The following is an 18,916-nucleotide window of genomic DNA, read 5'->3' on the forward strand; positions in this document are numbered from 1 at the left end:
AGACTTATTCCTTTGTCTGTATGGTGCATCTACTGTTTGCTCCAGATGTCACATTGGATGGAAGTGTGGCTGCATTGAAAGTGTATCACCACTACAATTTTTCTTGTTTTTCCCACTTTTTAGATTTGATTTATTTTCTTTGTCATGTTGTCATGCAGCCTTAGAGGTAACTGGCCAAATACATGTTCCCTGGATTCCTTCTTTCCTCACTCCTTTAATTGTGATTTATGATGGAAGATCTAGGACATGAGGAAAAGACTTGAGTAAAAGAGACATGGCATTTAAGACAAATGAGACACGTTTCTCTTCTAGAATAGTTTGTTGAATTGAAACTCCAACCTGCAACACGCTCACTCTCTCTCTCTCTCTCACACACACACACACACAGACACAAACATGCACTCACACACTGGCTTGGCCCCATGCTCCTTTCAGTGAGTGCGGCCTCTCAGCTAGTGACTGAACCCCCTTTGTTCGGCAGTGACCCTCTTAAGCGCAGGTTGAAGCCTGCAGCCATTCCACTTTGGATTTGGACCCTATCGCGTGTCACACGGCTAAGTCGACCAGGACCGGGCCTCTTCACACAAACGCACAGCAACAATTATCCATTCAAATGACAATGAATGCTGCAGCAGGGTCTAAGCTAAAATAACTGTTTCACCAACGTTATGAGAAGTAATTTACTGTGCTGCTGCAATGAGTTTTAAAGCCCCCTTTTCCCCAGAAATGCCAAACTATTTCAATTGCACAAGATGAACATACTAAAACACAGCTACTAATTCTTTGCCAACTAGTTGTCCTTCCAATGGCTGCACCAATTAGCTGCTAATGCTAATGGCTGCAAATACAATAACTGACCAGGTTAAAGACTGAGCTAATGTTTCCTTTAGCCTTTCAGCTAATTACGACAAGTTCCAAGTGGTAATTATGATGGAAATTTTTTAATTTTTCTGAGTTTTTTAACACAAATATATATATATAAAATTTGGTGCCAAGTGATCTGGGGTGTTTTGAAATATAGAGTTCAGAGACTTGGAGAATCAATGCCAAGAAGCACTGAAGCTGTTCTGTTGGCTCATGATGGCTAAGCGGCAACCTCCAGGGCTGAAAAATGAAGCTATCAAGGAAGTGCCAAAAAAAGTTCCTCAAATGGCCACTTGCAGCTGGACGCCAAAAGTGAGTCAATCCCCATAGACTCCCATGTTAAAATGCCCAACTTTACAGCAGAAATAAACATTAAACATACAACAGTTTTGGTCTCTAGCTAATTTCCTCCTTCATGACAACTGTACGGGGGTGAATTTTTAATTAACCCATTTACATTTTATTAAGTCTTAAAGTTATGTTATGCAAGTCTCAGCTCCAGTAAGGTGGAGTCAGGCGGTGCCAGGATGGTGACGGCGGAGCAAAACTGCTCCTCAGGAACCTATGGGAGACATCACGGAGGCTATTTCCATCTTTATATACAGTCTACAGTGGTGGCCCAACACCTTAGTAAGAAACTTCATGTTGGTTTTCCCTTTAATTTGTCACCCATCTGAAGCTCAGTGCTAAAACTATTTTATCACTGTACAGGTGACACATTTTCCTGGTGCCTGACTTGCAGTGATGTGAAGTCACGCAAATGGTAACAATGGTAACTATTTCTTTTTAACCTTTATACGGGAAAATATAAAGTTAAGCACTGGTTTTTCCATCTTTGTTGACAGCAGTGGGTATGCTTTCATTAATTGATAATTGATCATTTTACCTCAAATACTGTTGTTGCTATGGAATAATGGAGTTGGACAGGCTGACATATCATGCAATTTAAATCAATGTCCTAATGTGTTTTTGAAGTGAGTTAGTGATTGATAGTAGATTGTTTTGTGTATGTTGCCTGTGTGTTTCATTCACCAAATTTTGCTAATGACATGTTGCTATACGGAGGTGTACGCAGAGAATGGAATTCATTTAATCAAATTGATGCTCTCATAATAATCAAGTAAAATTAATTTGAAAAATATCACTGCTCGGGTCTCAAGATGACGCCACAAGAAGCAACACATTATTTTCAAGTTCATTTGTACTGGAAACAAGTGAACTAGATATATTAAAACTCTCAGAACAAGTGAACTTTTTTTACAGTACAAGTTCTTTTTTTTCTTTTTTTTTTCTTTTTTTTAAGAGCGAGTATCAAAGACCTGCTCAGATGGTTTATTTTTGGAGCTGCCTTTAACGTCTCCCTTCATATGACTGTCAGCCTGTTGCTGCTGGAACAACAACCTCTGACACCTACAAAGTGGAAAGTGTCTTTGTCAGTTTCAAGTGGCTCTCTGTTGGTTTCATCAGCTTAATCAGGTCCAACTGTGACTTAGATTGACAGGTCATATGTCAAACGTTGATGTTTCACAAAGCGGCACAGATTTCCTGGAGTTGCTTTTCAAACCTTCCCTTATTTATCCAGGAAAAGTTTGCTAATCCCTCGTGCTTCTTTTTTTTTTTTTTCATTTCCTTGATTTCACTCATTCAGCTGCTCACATTGAGATCTGGGAGCAGCTCAGAAGATGTCAAAAGCAAGTCAAGTAACAAATCGCAGCTACCTACATTAGGTGAAATGCCTTTTTACCTTTAGTTATGCTTTGACTGGATTTTTAAACTATTCTCTACGTAACTACTGACTGACTTATGGTGGCTAATGCTTCATTGTGTGTGTGTGTGTGTGTGTGTGTGTGTGTGTGTGTGTGTGTTGTCCTGTAAAATTTTTAATTAAAGGGGCACTTCACAGATTTTACACATCAAGGTCAGTTTGTCACTATGCCTCTGTCTCACTCTCCACTCTGCCACACCTCCTCATCAGCCTCACTGTCCTCACCTGTTGCCCCCAGCTGCACCCCATCTCCAATCAGGCCAGTATATATGCATCCCCGGTTCACTCGCGCTTTGCCAGATTGTTCTTAGTGTCATGCAAGACTTTCCAGCGTTCAGCTCCAGACTGACTTCCCTGTAGCGATTCTGCTCGTCCCTGACCATCCTGCCTCATCTCCTCCTGGTCCCCGTCTGCCTGTCCCTGTGGCTGTTTGGCGTTCTCCAGCTCTGACATCGCAACATGAGTGCTTCCCTGCTGGTTTCCCGATCCTCATCTGACTCCGATTACCCGCCTGCCTGCTCCTTCCTGGTTCGTCTGCCCCGCTGACTGCTCACCTGGTTCTGATCCTCATGCACCCTCGTCTACGTCTCCAGCCTGCTCCCTAACGCCACCGTTGCCGTCCCACCAACTCGTCCCTGTGTGTGTGAGCATCCCCAACCCGCTCCACTCACCTGCTCGTCAACATGGCATTTCCGGCCCCTGCCCCCTTCCTCTATCCCCAATACCCACCTGTGTGCAATATCTCTGCTGGTTCATTAATAGAAGTCTTTACCAGCTATTCACCTGTTTGGTTGTGCTGCAATTGGGTCCTACCACACCACCTTACACAGTTGTAATGGGGAGTAGGACTCAGACAATTGTCTAACAATTCCTGTGGCTCTAGAAGAGATTTGTCAAGTCTGAGAAAATAACCCTGACCCACCATCAAGTTGAATTATGGGACTTATAAATAATTAACCATTCATGTATTTTTTTTTTTTTATCCGTCTCTTGCAAGTTTCCTGACTTTATGAAAGTGTAGTATTGAATCTCTGAAGTGGCCCTTTTAAAAGCAAAATTAAATTCTGGTGTTTGAGGAGGAACATGACTCAAAACATCCTGTACATGAACCAGCAACTTTTTACGCACAGAAAACATTAACATTTAAATTAGTAAATTGCAATCTTATTTCTCAGTTTAATTTCACCAGTAGGCTGAACGGTCTTTATATTTGAGAGGATTTTACTTTCTTCCCCTCTGAAAAATGTAGCAGGTGCTAACGGGTCTTTACTTTTTCTTTCATGCTGCTGCAGTACCTCAAACCAGAGTACACAGGGGTTACAGTCTGGAGGCAGATGCTGCCATGTTAGAGAATCCATCGTTTTTTTTTTTTTCTTGCTCCTAGTTGCAAATATAAAGCTCTGTACGTGCTGCAGTGTATTAGCATCAGTTAGCTTTAACCAAATTGTTTTCCACTGTATTAAAATAAGTTTATCAGAGATGTAATAATAATCACAAAGTAGAAATTAGAAAGTGGAGTTTAAATAGAAAGAGAGAGCGCTTTGATCAGGGATCAGAAGTTGCTACTACACTCCACTCACATATTCTGATTCAAACCAGTGAACTTCCAACAGCAGCTTCCATCTCAAACCCTCAGGCTGGAGTTCATGTGTGCAGCTGGAAGGATGACTATAGCCTGCTCTTCTTTGGAGAGTGAACAGTTTGAAAGCACTGATACTGTACGTCTTTCCATTAATATAAAAATAACTAGCTTTCTCATTGCTGTGAATTAGGTCTACAACTAATACGACAACAACGCACAATCATCATCATCATTATAGGAGATATTATTTACTATTTTCATTTAGTTTGTCTCCATCTTTGTAGGCGAACACCAGTTATGATGCTTTTTCACTGCATGTCCTCCAACCTGAACGACCACACAGGTCGTGTTTCTCAGCCCTCTGCTACGACCCGTGGGAGTGTCTCCTGAAATAGCGCCCCTATTTGCTTACTTTGGTTGACATGGTTACAATAATAAACGTGCAGACTGTAGTGAGAGAAGCGTACCAACCTTCGTCACCATGGTTACTATAATAACGGTCATGTCTCCACTTCCTCAACATTAGACCGTCTCGGTTGTCATGATTACAAAAATAACAACGTGGTTAACTTTGTCGAACGCTCGCATGGATAATAGAAACAACATAAACTGCTGCTTTCGCATGAGAATCTCTCTTCAAATTTGGTACAAACGTTCACTTGGACTCAAGGACAAACTGATTAGACTTTGATGGTCAAAGGTCAAAGGTTAAGGTCACAGTGACCAGAAAATACTTTTTAGCCACAGAAGTTATACAAAATCTCACAGGAATGGTTAATTTATATAAACACGGATGTAACCTGAAAGTAGTCTGAGTGAGTGGCGGTAATTCTAGTCATTAGTTAGATTTGTATGTGACAAGTCAAAATGTCTGCTCCAAAACACTGTTATTATCTTTTCCTGTGACAAACCATTTCCCTTTATGCAAATGTACCTGATTATTCTTTAGATTAAACTAATGCATATTTCCCTCATTTCTGTTTGTTGTCAGGAGGTTGTTGTTTTTCATATTGACTCTCAATACTCTCATCTCCTTCTGTCTTTGACTCCTGCTACAGTCAGCCCCGTGTAGTGTAGTAAACACCATGAGAAAACATTAACAACGTGTGCGTGATAAATGATTACAGGTTGGTAATCATTATCCAGAGCATTACCGTTGAGTGGGTTTGTGCGGGAGGGAGGCTTTGGTGCAGAATTGTTTTATGGTTGTGATGACTTTTTCAGTTGAATTGTAGCTGCGATTACTTTTAATGTTTTTACTGTCTGTGAAGTGTCTGGTCCTGTACAGGTGAACCATTAAAATCTGTGATACATTTTCAAAAATCAGCTTCATGAGGATGTAAGAGCAGCAAAAAATAAAAAAAATTTAAAAAAGGCCTGGAGCCAGACTGAGGATCAAGTTTTACTCTGACTGAAAGTGATGTCCTCTAAACGACAGATGCAGTCGGCCTCCACATGACAAAATGTTACTGTCACTCACATGTCAGTCGGTGTCGCTTTGGCTCCAGGAGTCTCCTCACAACAGCAGCACGGTAAACACTTTGTGAAGTAGTTTCTTTTCAAAAGTTGATGTTAAAAAGATGCTCAACAGCTTGATTGACACCAACTCTTATGAGGGAGGAAAAAAATTCAACAACAAATCAATTTTTTTTTTTTAAAACAACAGTCAAGTGTTACAGATTTGATTTTCTGCATGTGGGAAATGATGAATACAGAATTTCAAAAAAAAAAACCACCTCATTTAAAGCTGCAGTGAAGGTGTGAAGTAGTTCAGGACAGATTGCCCTTTGGTAATCATTATCCAGCATTTTAAATCTTTAAATCCCAGTCTGCAGATCAGCTTCACTGAGAGTGCCCACCTTTACAATCTGTGTAAAACATTTACCAGTCTGCCCAGCGTTTTCTGCAGTCCAAGCAGTCCAGACAATTTATTATTAGGTCCTGTCACAGCTCAATCAGAGAGATAAGACAGATTATATTTGAATCCTGAGGAATTTTTATTAAGTCCTTTATGAGGATTTTTTTTCTCCCTTTATCTTTTAAATCCTGTGCTACAAAATCTCTCCTGGTTGAGCTCAAAAAGCCATCAGTTAAAACTTGAGTTGTTCTACACAAATGTCTGTAAGGATAAAAAAAAAGAAGAAATGTTATAATAAGAATGATAATAACAGTATTGATAGTGATAGCTGATAATATATTTTAGTGTGTCACCTGACATCTTGGCTGACAAAAACAATTTACGCTTTCTGTGATTGACTGTCAGAGTGCAGGAAACAAAAATGGCCTCATAAATGTGGGTTTATTGTAGTTTACACCTCCAGACACATGCTGTTGCCTCAGTGCAGGTTCCAACATTTTATCACTTGTGATTCAAACCAGATTGCAAAAATATGTTAATGTAAGGTCGGTGAAAGTTATATTAACGCTGCTTTCGGCTGCTTGCATACATATATGCAGCTTTAGTCTTTCATCACCAATATTTATTTGAATAATAATTAAACGAAGAGACATTCGACAGGTTTTCTTTTCCAGTGTACAAGATTCAAACTGTACTTTCAGCCAATTGGCTCACCTGATAAAATGGTACTGTACAAAGGTCATAAGACTAAGGCATTGTTCTCTCTTTAATACCAGTTCAAAGGTCACACAGGTTTGATGCTCCAGTGGACCCTTTTGCAGCTCTCCCTGTTGACTATGAGCTTTGGCTGCTCTTGTTTTCACAAAATACAGTGAAAGCTGTCATGTCGTGGACAGTCTGAACTTGGTTTTAGCTCTCAAATGAGACAAAGAAACAAATGACATTTGTTCAACCTTGTTAAGTTGCTTTCTGCTACTAAAAACATTTGATCTCTGAGGAGGCAGGTGGCTCTTTCTCTTTATCACATGGCACTGTGATGTTAGGGCGTTGGGCTCGAAGAGCCAATAGGGACTCCCTGCTTAGGTTCAAATTCTGCTCACAGTGAGGCAGGTCGAAATGCTTAAAGTCTATATTTACCCTATTCTTACAACATTTGGTGACACACCAATGTAGTGTCTCAGGCGCACAGACAGTAGTAGCATGATACTGACAAGTCCCATAAACTCATGGTAAATGGAAATCACTTGCACAGCACTATTCTACCTTAAAGCTTCCATATTATAAAAGTAATATTTCCATGTATTTTTTGATTATAAAGCAGGTCTAGGTTCTATATTAATACTGTGAAAGTATCAAGGCCTCAGTCCACAGAGAAATGCACACAGCCTGTATTCAGAAACTGAGCACATTTGGAACTTTGTGAGGTCACAACAAAGCAGTCACCATCCACAGCCATGCCCCAAGCCCCGCCCTCCTGGACCCACCATCCCAACTTTGCAGAATTTGGTTTCTCTGAGTATTTACTACTGTGTTTTTACTTGATCACTCAGAAAACAGTCATCTAATCAGAAGAGAGGCTCAGGGCCTCCTCTCTTCTGATTGGCTCACTGATCTGTTGTTACTAGACTAGCTACTACACACCTTCACACATTGATGACAGTGGAGCTGCAAAAACGGCACAACAAAATAGTTATTAGTCAAGCAGAATTATTAATGTGAGTCTATGAATTAACAATTTATGTTAACAAATGAAAGAGTTTACTTCTGTTAGCTTTCTAAATGTGAGCATTTGGGCTCAGCTCAACTTACAGCACATTAAATGTGTGTCCTTTAATTTCCTAAACTTTCTGATTGTCTCTGTGCTTGCGTGATGTGGTAAATGTTTCTCAGCTTCTTGCCCTGTCTGAATATTTTCAGACTGATGCTGCCATCTCACAGAGGAACACACGACAACACAACAGAAGCAGGTACCACACTCAGGTTTTTCTCTGCATACTGAAAATGTGTGTTAAACCAGGTGGATTGAAAGGTACGCACCCTCTACCCTCCCACACTAATTTCCTCTTTCTTTCTCTTTCTGTCTCCCTCCTCCATCTCTCCCTCTGCCCCCCTCCCTCCTCCCTCCCTGCCTCTTTCTCTCCCTCTCCTTCATTTGGCTGAAGCTAAATGTCTTGTGTGAGATAACATCACAGTAGGAAATTCCGCCTGTGTTGCCAGACTGCTCAGTTTTCTCCCCAGGGCTGGCAACAATGTGCGTCCTTCATAAGTGCCTCTGCAGCGCTCAGGATCTCCACTCATCCCCTGTGAGCCCGGTCAAAAGACCCGCCAGCGAAACCCAATGCCGCGGTCCGAGCTCCACAACAGAGCCGCAGCAGCTAGCCAGCGGGATTACTGCAAAGACACTGAAAAGTCCAGCCTACAATCATACATATACTTACATGACCACAATAATGTGGAGAGAGCATTATCAGAAGTCTGTGCTTACAAATCTGGGTCTTAACTTTGTCTGTTGTGCATTCCAGATTCTCTTTGGAAAATATGAATGGCCTTTAAAAAAAGACTGAAATGAACAGACTCGAGTTGGTTTCAGACGTATCTTTTACATCTTGAAAATGATCTTTTAATCATGTTCTTTTAAAGAATCACTTCCTGAAGCGGTGGGCCGTCAACCTCACAGCAACCAGAACACTTTGCACGTCATGTCAAAACATGTCATTTTTACACTATGGTCTTTGTAGATTAAACAAACAAGATATGACATGGTTTAAAGAGCTTTTGAGCTGTCGGATTTTATGACTGTTGGACAGGCTACTTTTTCCTCCTGTTTCCTGTCTTTGTCGTAAGCTAAGCTAACTAGCTGCTGCCTGTAGCTTCATATTTACTGTACAGACATGACAGTGGTATCGTTCCTCTTATATAAATTCTCTGCAAGAAAGCAAATAAGAGGATTTTTCAAAATGTCAACAATGTTCCTCTGCATAAAACATAACCCATACAAACATGACCCTTACTGGCAAGTGAAACAGATCTTTAAGGTTTAGTGGATTTGTCGAGCAAACAACCAGATATATTTCTGATCGTGTTGTTCATCGTTCAGTTGGTTCAGAGTGTTAACACTGACAGCGTTTTTGAACAACTCTTCACACTTTGCAACTGAATCTTTAAATCATAATTTAATTTACATCTCGGTAAAATATTGAATTGAAGATCATGGGAGACGAGACTTTCATTTGAAGCACAAGTCATCAATCTGCTCAAGTGGGCATTTTCAATAAATAGAAAGTTATAGTCACGCTGATCTTCAGTCAGCAGTCCCCATCCGTCTGGTCAGTTGTACTCAACACCTGCAGACCCTTACCTATGATGGCTGATGGTTTAAACATGCTCTTGCTAATGCACCACAGCAACAGCTCTTTCTTGTCATGTTTCTGTAGTGTCATTCATTCAGCAGGTAAAGAAATAAATAGTCAGAAGAGTCACAGAAAGTTTTAAAAATGTTTTTTTTCAACACTTGCCTGCAGAGGTGAAATCCCCAGAGACAATTTGTTTGTTTTGTTAAGACTCCGGAGAATTAAAGCCCACAGCATTTCTGACAAACGCACAGAAGCTGCAGATGCTCAAAGACGTGGAGGTGCTACCCTGTCAGCCGTCAACTGTGTTTTCAGAGACAGAGGCTGGAGCTGCGGCTCGGCGAGTAAAAAAGACTTATAGCTGTGCTCTAACGGCTTTGCATCAGAACATACAGTGTAATGGTCGGTTTACCTTCCAGATGGCTTCCACAGCGTCTGTCAACCACGAAGCTCGGAGCCTGCATCATTTTAACAGGCCGTGTCAAACAGTATTTATCTATTTCCTGCAACGTAAACACTGATTTAAACCCCTTAAGTCTCTATATAGTCCTCATCGTGGAGCGCCACAACACACAGCGTTACCGCGGGAACTAAACAGTTACCTCAAGCCTGCCGAGATTAGTGGCTTGTCGTCCGGGCAGGACGAAACGTTTGCGCGCTGTACGGTATAAAAGGCTTTATGTATTTAGGGTTGTGTCTCTAAATTTGGAGCGTCTGCGCCATGAGCGCTCGAGGCCCTTTGACAGAAAGGGAAGGAGTGTCTCGGTGTGTCAACGTCTGCGACCTTTGCAGCCAAGTTCAGGGGCCACACTGTTCGCTTCACACTGCCAAAAAAGCATGTTCCACTGAAATGCAGCAGGAAACGCATCCAGACTCCCTATCCGCTCGTAAGAGAGCGAGCGGCGGTGCACCGAGGCTGACTGACAACCAGCAACTTGGAATGAAGTAGCAGAATTATCAATCTGAGCGACCATTAGAAAACCGTACATTCAAAAGAGTTTTAAAATCCATTATTTTACTTACAAGTGTAAAAATGCAGCAGAAAGTGGAAAAAGTATAATTTCTCTACCATCTTAATCATATCTTTCAATAACTTTCTGTCAGTCATTTTGCTACATTGAATAAAAATATTTAAAGCGACTCTAATCAGGTGAAATTACCGCCCTCATTTGCAGACTAAGTTCCATTAGTCAGCCCTATAGCCTGGTGTTTTTTATGGGAGCGTCTGAACATTCGCAGCCATCTCGCCTCGGGGTTGGTTAGCCTTTGACAGCGCTATCTCGCAAATGAGGGACCTCGCGGCTGTAATCCTCGTGGACCGCTGCGCTAAATGCACCTGTTTGTCAGACTTATTTGAGGTGAGATAAGGTTAATTACGCTCCGGCGTGTGCTTTATCATCGCTAAGTGACATACCTGGAGTTTGTACAGGGGCATGCACTTCCAGCTTCAGCTTGAAGAATGCCATTCAGGAGATGTAGAGCTCACTGAGAGATAACTGAGTTGTCATAAACACATGCTTCATGTTCACCTGTGATAATCATTCACTGTGAGCCAGGGGCAATGGGTGAAATACAGATTGTGATAGATGTCATAGAACTACAGTCACTGTAGTGTTATGTATGTACTGTATGTCTCCTCCACTATTTATCTGATGGTTGCAGTCATTGTTGAACCCCTCTCTCCCTATCCTCCCCCATCTTCTCATTCTTTTTCTCTTTACACCGTCTGATCTCCTCCTCCTCTTTCACCACATCGACCCACGTTCACCCCAATAATTCACTCCTGTCTGTCTGGGGTAGGCGGGGGCGCTCTCAGTTTACTGTGAGCCTGTTGCTGTGTGTGTGTGTGTGTATGGACAGGAGGATTTGGGTTGACAATGGGCGTGGGTGGAGGTTTCTGCCAGGTTTCGTCTGGGTCAAGGTCAACTCGTCACCTTCCTGAGGAATGTGTCAATCCCCCAGGTACAAATGCTTGTACGTACAGTGGCTTCAGAGAGCAGCCAACACATTTTGAAGGAATGTGGAATGAGATAAATTCACAATTCACATTCACACAACAAAAAATATATCTTGTTGAGATGTGTAATAAATGTTTCCAGCAATTTTCAGGAATCTTTGATTTTAATCTGTTGAAGATAGTGGACTACCCCTCTCCCCTTTGCACATGCATCAGTATTATGTTTGTCTGCCAGAAGCTAAAAAGGACTATTTATCCAGTTTAACGCCACATTTTTACAATACACTTTATAGATCTTAGTTGTTTTCAACTATGTATCAACTAGGGTCAGCAACTCGCCCTTATTTCAATCCTAACTGATTGAGTTAACTGGGGGACGTTTCAGGTGATACAATTCTTCCACTGTAGGGAGCAGGTGCTTCTACGTTGGGCCTGTGATACCCCATGATCATTGTCCTAGCTCCAACTGATTATCCTTTAGAGTGTAAAGCAGCTGTGCCTCATTGTTAGTCCGGATCACTGGACCCGGGACTCACCCGACGGCTCGGGCCAGTCTCACCTCGTGGCGGATTGGCTCATCAATTAAATATAATAATAATTTCAGAGGATCCTGTGTGCAGCTGTTTTGGCCCGAAAGTAATCTCAACTTCCAATTTCCACTGGAGCTGTCCAGCTCTGACGGGGATCCTAACGGCCCGGTTAGGTTGGGTGCTGAGCGAGTCTAGCTGGTGCAGAAAGGTTATTTTTGCCTCAGCGAACAGGTCAGTCGTCTGATTGAGATCATGAATTATTCCCCCACGTGGACTCCCCCCCGAGATGGTGTCCCATGCGCCTCAGGGCATTCTCTGCTGCCTGTCCGGTGTTCGTTTTAGCTTTGATGGCGAGGGCAAAGACACAAACGGAAGTCCTCGGCCTATTGGCATTAGGTAAGGTGTTAATCAGTTGGACTTCATGTGTAAATGACCTTGGTTCTCCGCGCATGGTCGCCATTATATTATCTCACAACGCCAAATAAATTTCTCTTACTATGTTCCCGTGGGCCCTCATCTCCGCAACCGGGAAATGGAAAGCACCATCACGGTACATCATAGGGATCAGAGCATGTTCAGACCTGACCTTGTAGACCGCTGCTTGGAGCAGTGTATCGGGGTCCTGAAATCACCTGGTCAGAACAGCTGTCAGAGCTTGTTCAGCTAACCTCGGTTGTGCTCCGTAATGACTCACCACTATGTCGCAAAGGCCGAGGAGACCCATCCCAAGATTGTTGGATTGATCGTGGACCACACGTCGCAGCTCATGCTTCTCCCCTGCTGCCTGTGGCAGGTTTGCTCGCTGTGAACCCGGCGGCAGCCTCATTGCGGCATTTCTCACAAGCCCGGCTCTGTCCGACAGTGACATTTTCCAGACTGTTGACTTGTTTTAAATACAGTTATACTTGTAAAACAGCTGAATGTGAATGTCAGGAGACATATATAAATGAGGGGGAGGGTGTGGCATATATGGTATATATTTATATTATTTTATAAATAAGAGGCACTTTATTTTGTATTTTCACAGATACCCAATTCAGTTTAATGCTTTTTTTTTTTTTTAATTTCAGCAATACGCACGAGAGCAGCTGTGTGTATGTAAGCTATGGGTTTATGCTGCGTTTTTCAGTTGGCATTTATACCTTCATAGTAAAGCCACTGAAGACCAGCGAAGTCATTGTTGTTACTGTTATTCTTTCAGGTTGGTAATTGTCACCTAAAGCACATTCATATTTTATTAGTAGTGTACCCTTTATAGTTATTTGTTTCTTTTGTTGAATCGTGCGTTGTTACTGTAAATTGTTTGTGGACGTAACGGCATATTTTGATGCAACCTTCGGGACGTTGATGTAGTTCCTTAATGTTTTAAGCTGTTATTTTAGTAATCTGTGTAATCTATATCGTGACAACATCTTAATCAGGAGTGTAGAGACTGTGATTGTCGGTGGTGCTGGTTACTTTTGTTTAAATATTCTAAATTGTTTAAGTTAAGTACTATTGTTGAGATGCTAATGACAGTTGTCACCCGTTGCCATAGCAACAATAAACTCTAATCTAACTGTACTGTAAATATGGACAAGGGACACTATGTAAATTATTTTAGTAGTTAGAAAATATATAGGATATATTTATTTCAACTTGTAATAGTGAAATTGGAGTCTTTTGATTAATTTATTTTCTATAAGAATTGTACAGAGAATGAGTTTGATTTTTTTTTAATATATATATATTGAGTCAGATGAGTTGGCAGTTATACCTTGATAGTAAAGCCACTGAAGACTGGTGAAGTCATTGTTGTTTCTTTTATTCTTTCAGAATAAAGGTATCCTCTTTCTTTAAATATATTCATCCTGAGTCCAGTGTGGTTCGTGTGTGTAACATTAACATTGTACAAAAACACCTTCATATATGGAAGAGACCACATACAAATAATTATTCAAATTAACCATTAAAAAAAAGTAATTTATCATGCATTTGCATGCACTGGTATACCTGCACACACACATATACACACACGCATGCATGCACGCACACACACACGCGCACGCACACACACACACACACACACACAAAAAGTAAGTGTAGAGGAAGCTGTTACTTAAAGGGCTAACATGAATAAATTTTAGCAGGGAACACGTGTACGTGTGTGTGTGTGTGTGTGTGTGTGTGTGTATGAGAGCAAGAGACAGAATGTGTGTGCATGGCTGACTGTTTACCCTCTGTGCAGATGTGTGTACGTGTGTGTGGGATATCTCTCTGAGTGTGGAAGTGTGCTTTGTGTGTGTGTGTGTGTGTATGTGGCTGAGTGTTTATTAACTTGTCTGTACAAATGTGTATATTAGTCAGATTTTTACCAAATGAGTAAAACGAGGCCACTTAAACCCTCCAGGAAATAAGCCGAGCCCTCAGACTCACACGCTGCGTACATGTTATTTTAAGCCCAAGTTACACATCATCTGATATCCGTCCTAAATGGCTTTTCCAGCTTCACTGCTCCAAGTATTCTGAGGTAGAAGGACAGCTGTTAAAAAAAAAAAAGAAAAGGGGGCCAACAGGTTTACCAGCGGTATAAAGAAAAGAAGGAAAAAAAAAAAAACACAAGGCCAGCTCCACTAAGATGAGGGAAACCTGCCAAATCCCCAATTCCCTGAGAAGGAGAGGGCAAGACCCAGGCACTACAGAGATTCTAGGCTACTTATCTCTTTTTAAAACATTTACACTCATGGCTTCAGTACTTCAGGGAAGTCGATCCTCCCAAATGTTCAAGACTCCATTTGATGAAGTGGATGACATGTTTGCAAAGCAGCCAGTGTAAATTTAAGAAATACTTGTTAAGTTAAAGTTGCTTTAAGACGCTGTTCTAAATCACAGTTGTATAAATACTTTTATTTTCAGTTACACAGCAGCATGTGTGTCGGTGACGTTATTTATCACTTACGTGATTTCAGTTCTTCTGGCTCATTATTTCATCGGCTGCCTTCATACCAGCTGTGGCGAATACAACCATGTTACCAGCCAGCAAACCAAATCATTTGCAGACTTTAGCTTTTAAAATTACACGTTAAAAGGATCACTGCTTGTACAAGACTATAACTCTCTGACTGCTGTACTCAGTCGGATATACTGCTCTATGAAAAGGACTCATTATTTTTGATTTTATTTTCAGTCTTTAAATTGAATGTTTAAAGTTTTTTGTCTTGTGTTACTTATTTTAGGGACTCTGGCCCATACATCAGCTCAACTGGAGTGCTAGCTTATTGCAGAAAAACGCAAGTAAGTAGAACTTGAGTTAACATTAATTTGCCAGCCTAGGTATAAATAGTTACCTTCTGCTATAGATTGAATAGAGCGCAGCAGGGATGATGTTTGTTTTGTTAATGTTAGGCTAACTAACCGCACCATCGTCACCACCACCAAACTTAAACTTTTTACAAAAGCTTTTGCTTTTACAAAGTTATTAACCTCTTGCAAAAGCTTAAGTATAAACATATCAAGACTGTAAAGGTGGAGTGGTGACTAGTGACCAGCCTTTTTAAGAGACATAAAAGCTCGAAAATCCCATTTCCAATCCATCCCTAAAACCCCATTCAAAAAAACTCATAGGCTTCGGGACGGGGGAACAGGAAGTGCTAACTAATTTCCGGGTTTTCCTGCAGCACTCGATACGATGCACTCACAGCTGAAATCTGTAACTTTGCACACATTGTGCATATTTTGAAATTATGTTTATGAAATACTACAAAGTTGGTAGAGTTGATTACACATAACACCATCTGTGTTATGTGTAATCAACTCTGTGATAAAAGATGTAATAGTAATTCAAAAAAGCACTTTAAATTGCCCTAAACAACTTCTACTTTGTCTAATTAGATGTTGCTCAAAAAGCACAGAGTTAATGTGTTTAAAATGACCTGTTACACACATGGCACAGCAGTCAGATGGAGAAAGGGGCGGTGTGTCACCTCCATTTGCCACAGCTCACTCCTGAAGGCCAAACACTAATGGAACACTAATCGCTTTCAACATGGCTACATTTCCCACCTCGTCACTGTTTCTGCCATCAGAGCAGCCCCGTTGACAAGCTCCCTCTGAGGTGAAAGCCGCTCGTAAAACACAGCCACTGACTCGGAGCTAACCGAGCTCCGAGCCTGTCGTCACTGCTGTTAATGAATCGTCAGGTCTGTGCGAGGCCCGGTGCCGGCCCGAAGGAACATGTTTACCGCGGAGCGAACGTCATCACTGCAGAAGAAAGAGCACAATTATGAGCACGCCATTGCTGTTTCCAGTGGCAGCAATTTAAGAACAGGCCTCCTGTCGCTCCAGGGTCTTAATGACGCTTGGAGAACAAGTGGCAATTTAGAAGGGCTCGCCTTAATACCCTCAGTGTGAGGTTGGCACCCTCCAAATTTAAACTACAGTATGGAGGGATTATGGAGGGTGTGGGAGACAAACAGAGACATATGGTCAGATTTTGGCAGCTGGTTTCATCTCCTGAGAAAAGAAAATGCTTCAATATTATAACTTATTCACTTCTGCCACTACCTTCCCTTTTCACTTCATCTATCAGTTATGTTTTAAAATTCAAATTCTGGTTACTTAAAACGTATGCTTTATTTTCATAGTTTTGTAAATTCCTAAGATATGGGAATATTTCTACAACAAAGTCAGATGGGGCATAAAATGCAAGCGTTCAGAAGATCTGACAAGCCAACAGTTTAGTCCTTTTATATATTCCCCTTCATTTTCTCTTCCAGATAAGTTTGATTAACCAGGAATTTGTTTATCTGGTGGAGTTCCTGGCCCTATTGGATTTAAATTTAGAAATGAAACTTTCTGAATTGAACTGAACTGAAAATGGACGATTTTCTACAAAGGTGGACTCGTGTTACATAATACCTACGTGTAGGCTTTCTAACGGACATTGTTAAACTGCAAATGCCTCCTTTTGTGAAATGTGTGTCCCTCCATTTAATTATTTTAATTCTTATTTCCATTTTATTCCATTTATGTTATTTTTTCAGTTTATGAGGTCCCATGTCAGACACTGTATTGTTCTATAATATACCTAAAAAAAAATGAAACAAAAAGTCCCCCCCCCCCCCCAAAAATAACCATCTCTTAAAAAGGTTTCTGATTTTCATACAAACCATCTGCTCGTTTAGTGACATTGGAAACAGGTGTGTGTGATCGGCTCCAGGCAGTGAGTGAAAGGGAACAAATAAATTCTAGAGGGAAGGGTAAACTGTTTCTGCATTATCTTAACGTTTGAGCACTTGGGCATGCTTGTGCTTGCCCATAGTTAAAATCTATGTAAACAATAGCTAACTTTTTTTTTAAATGACTGTTAGTTATTGTATATTCTTTGGAAGCCTACACCTTTATAACCCCCCCCCCCCCCCCCCCCCCTGAGAAGATGGTAGGTTCCTCTCCAGGTGAGGGTGAGATAGTAAAATGCCAGTCTTTATGGAGTAAGTGGCAGTTTGCTGCTGGTTTGATCTGGCAGAGTCTTTGCTGCTGAGATTCTGCCTCAACACAACAGGAGATTTGTTTTGTGGCATTCATGTCTAAGAAATATCTTTTTGATATATTAATTGTTTCTCTTGTAAAAGAACAAGTACATTAGGCCGAATCCTCCTGGAGCCACGAGGCTAACAGCATTTTCAGTTAGTGATCTACGAAAAAGAGCTGAACACAGAGATTAACCTCACAGCTGTGAAACTTGCTTCAACCTTTGATCTGCCGACTTTAGAGAAGTCAGAAAACAATAACTAATAACACCTCCTTCATGGTCTTATCTCCCAACTTCTTTTCTTTTTTTACCCACTATGGTCGTACATTACACTGAGCCAGAGAGGTTAGCTCTTCCTTCAGCAAAGGTTTGTGTTACAGCTGTAACATTTTATTTTATATTTTAGACCTCTTAGCTCTTACCCAGAAGCTTTGTGTGTGTGTGTGTGTGTGTGTGTGTGTGTGTGTGTGTGTGTGTGTGTGTGTGTGTGTGTGTGTGTGTGTGTGGGAGGTTAACAGACCTGGCTGTCATGATTCTGCCAGCAGTAGACTGATTGGATGGGAGGGTTTTGTGTCACTGTTTGCTCTGGTTAATGAGCGGAAGGAAGGTGAGCCAGTACAATACACACACTGTCAGGGTGTGTGTGTGTGTGTGTGTGTGTTAAGGGTGACTGCCTTAAGCCTCATACCCCACATCAGGCTAATTAGTAGTCGTTTTTTTTAAGTAAACACACAGCTAACAGCGGAGGAATCTAACCTGTGGAAGGAAGGAAGGGAGGAATCCTCCATCCATCACTGACCAAGAGCGGCAAAATAAACACAAATCCAGGAACTCAGATTTTTCCTGGTCATAGCCAGAATATTAAAGACTTCCACTTCATAATGAGACACTCGAACATTTAAAAAACACATTAAACAAACTGCTGATGAAGTAAACTTATTTCCTGCTCATGATCAACAACATTAAGGTTCATGGAAATATGAGCAGTACTCCTTAAACTTGTTATCATCAGACCAAATTATATTTCCAAAGTCGGCTATAAGCATATTTCTTTCCTAACATGGATGCATACATTTTTCTGAAACTCTTCATATAGTGATTTATATAGATTATTTATCTGGCCACTGAGAACTCTTTGACAGCAGCGTTCCCTGCGAGATCAAGGGTGGCGTCTGAAAGACTGTGTCCAAACTTAAGGAAAGTAAACATCCTCAGAAGTCGGCGGCGGGGGGGGGGGTCCACATCTTATCTTGAAGTCATACATCAGATATAATTACGTTCAGATCTCTTTTCCGATACAAACATAAAGTTTTAAATCAGTTGGATTTCAGCGGTGGGGGGGGGCGGCGACTCTTCATCTGAATATTTATTTGATTTCCAGCTTCAGAAAGATATTTAGGAAGAGTTGAAGGTTTGAATGGAACTACATCAGGTTGGTTGTTGGTCATTTCAGAATAAGACACTTGGAAAGTCAAGACTTGTTTCGTTGAAGGCGACTGTA

This window comes from Seriola aureovittata, chromosome 12 (genome assembly GCF_021018895.1).
Source record: "Seriola aureovittata isolate HTS-2021-v1 ecotype China chromosome 12, ASM2101889v1, whole genome shotgun sequence".
NCBI lineage: Eukaryota > Metazoa > Chordata > Actinopteri > Carangiformes > Carangidae > Seriola > Seriola aureovittata.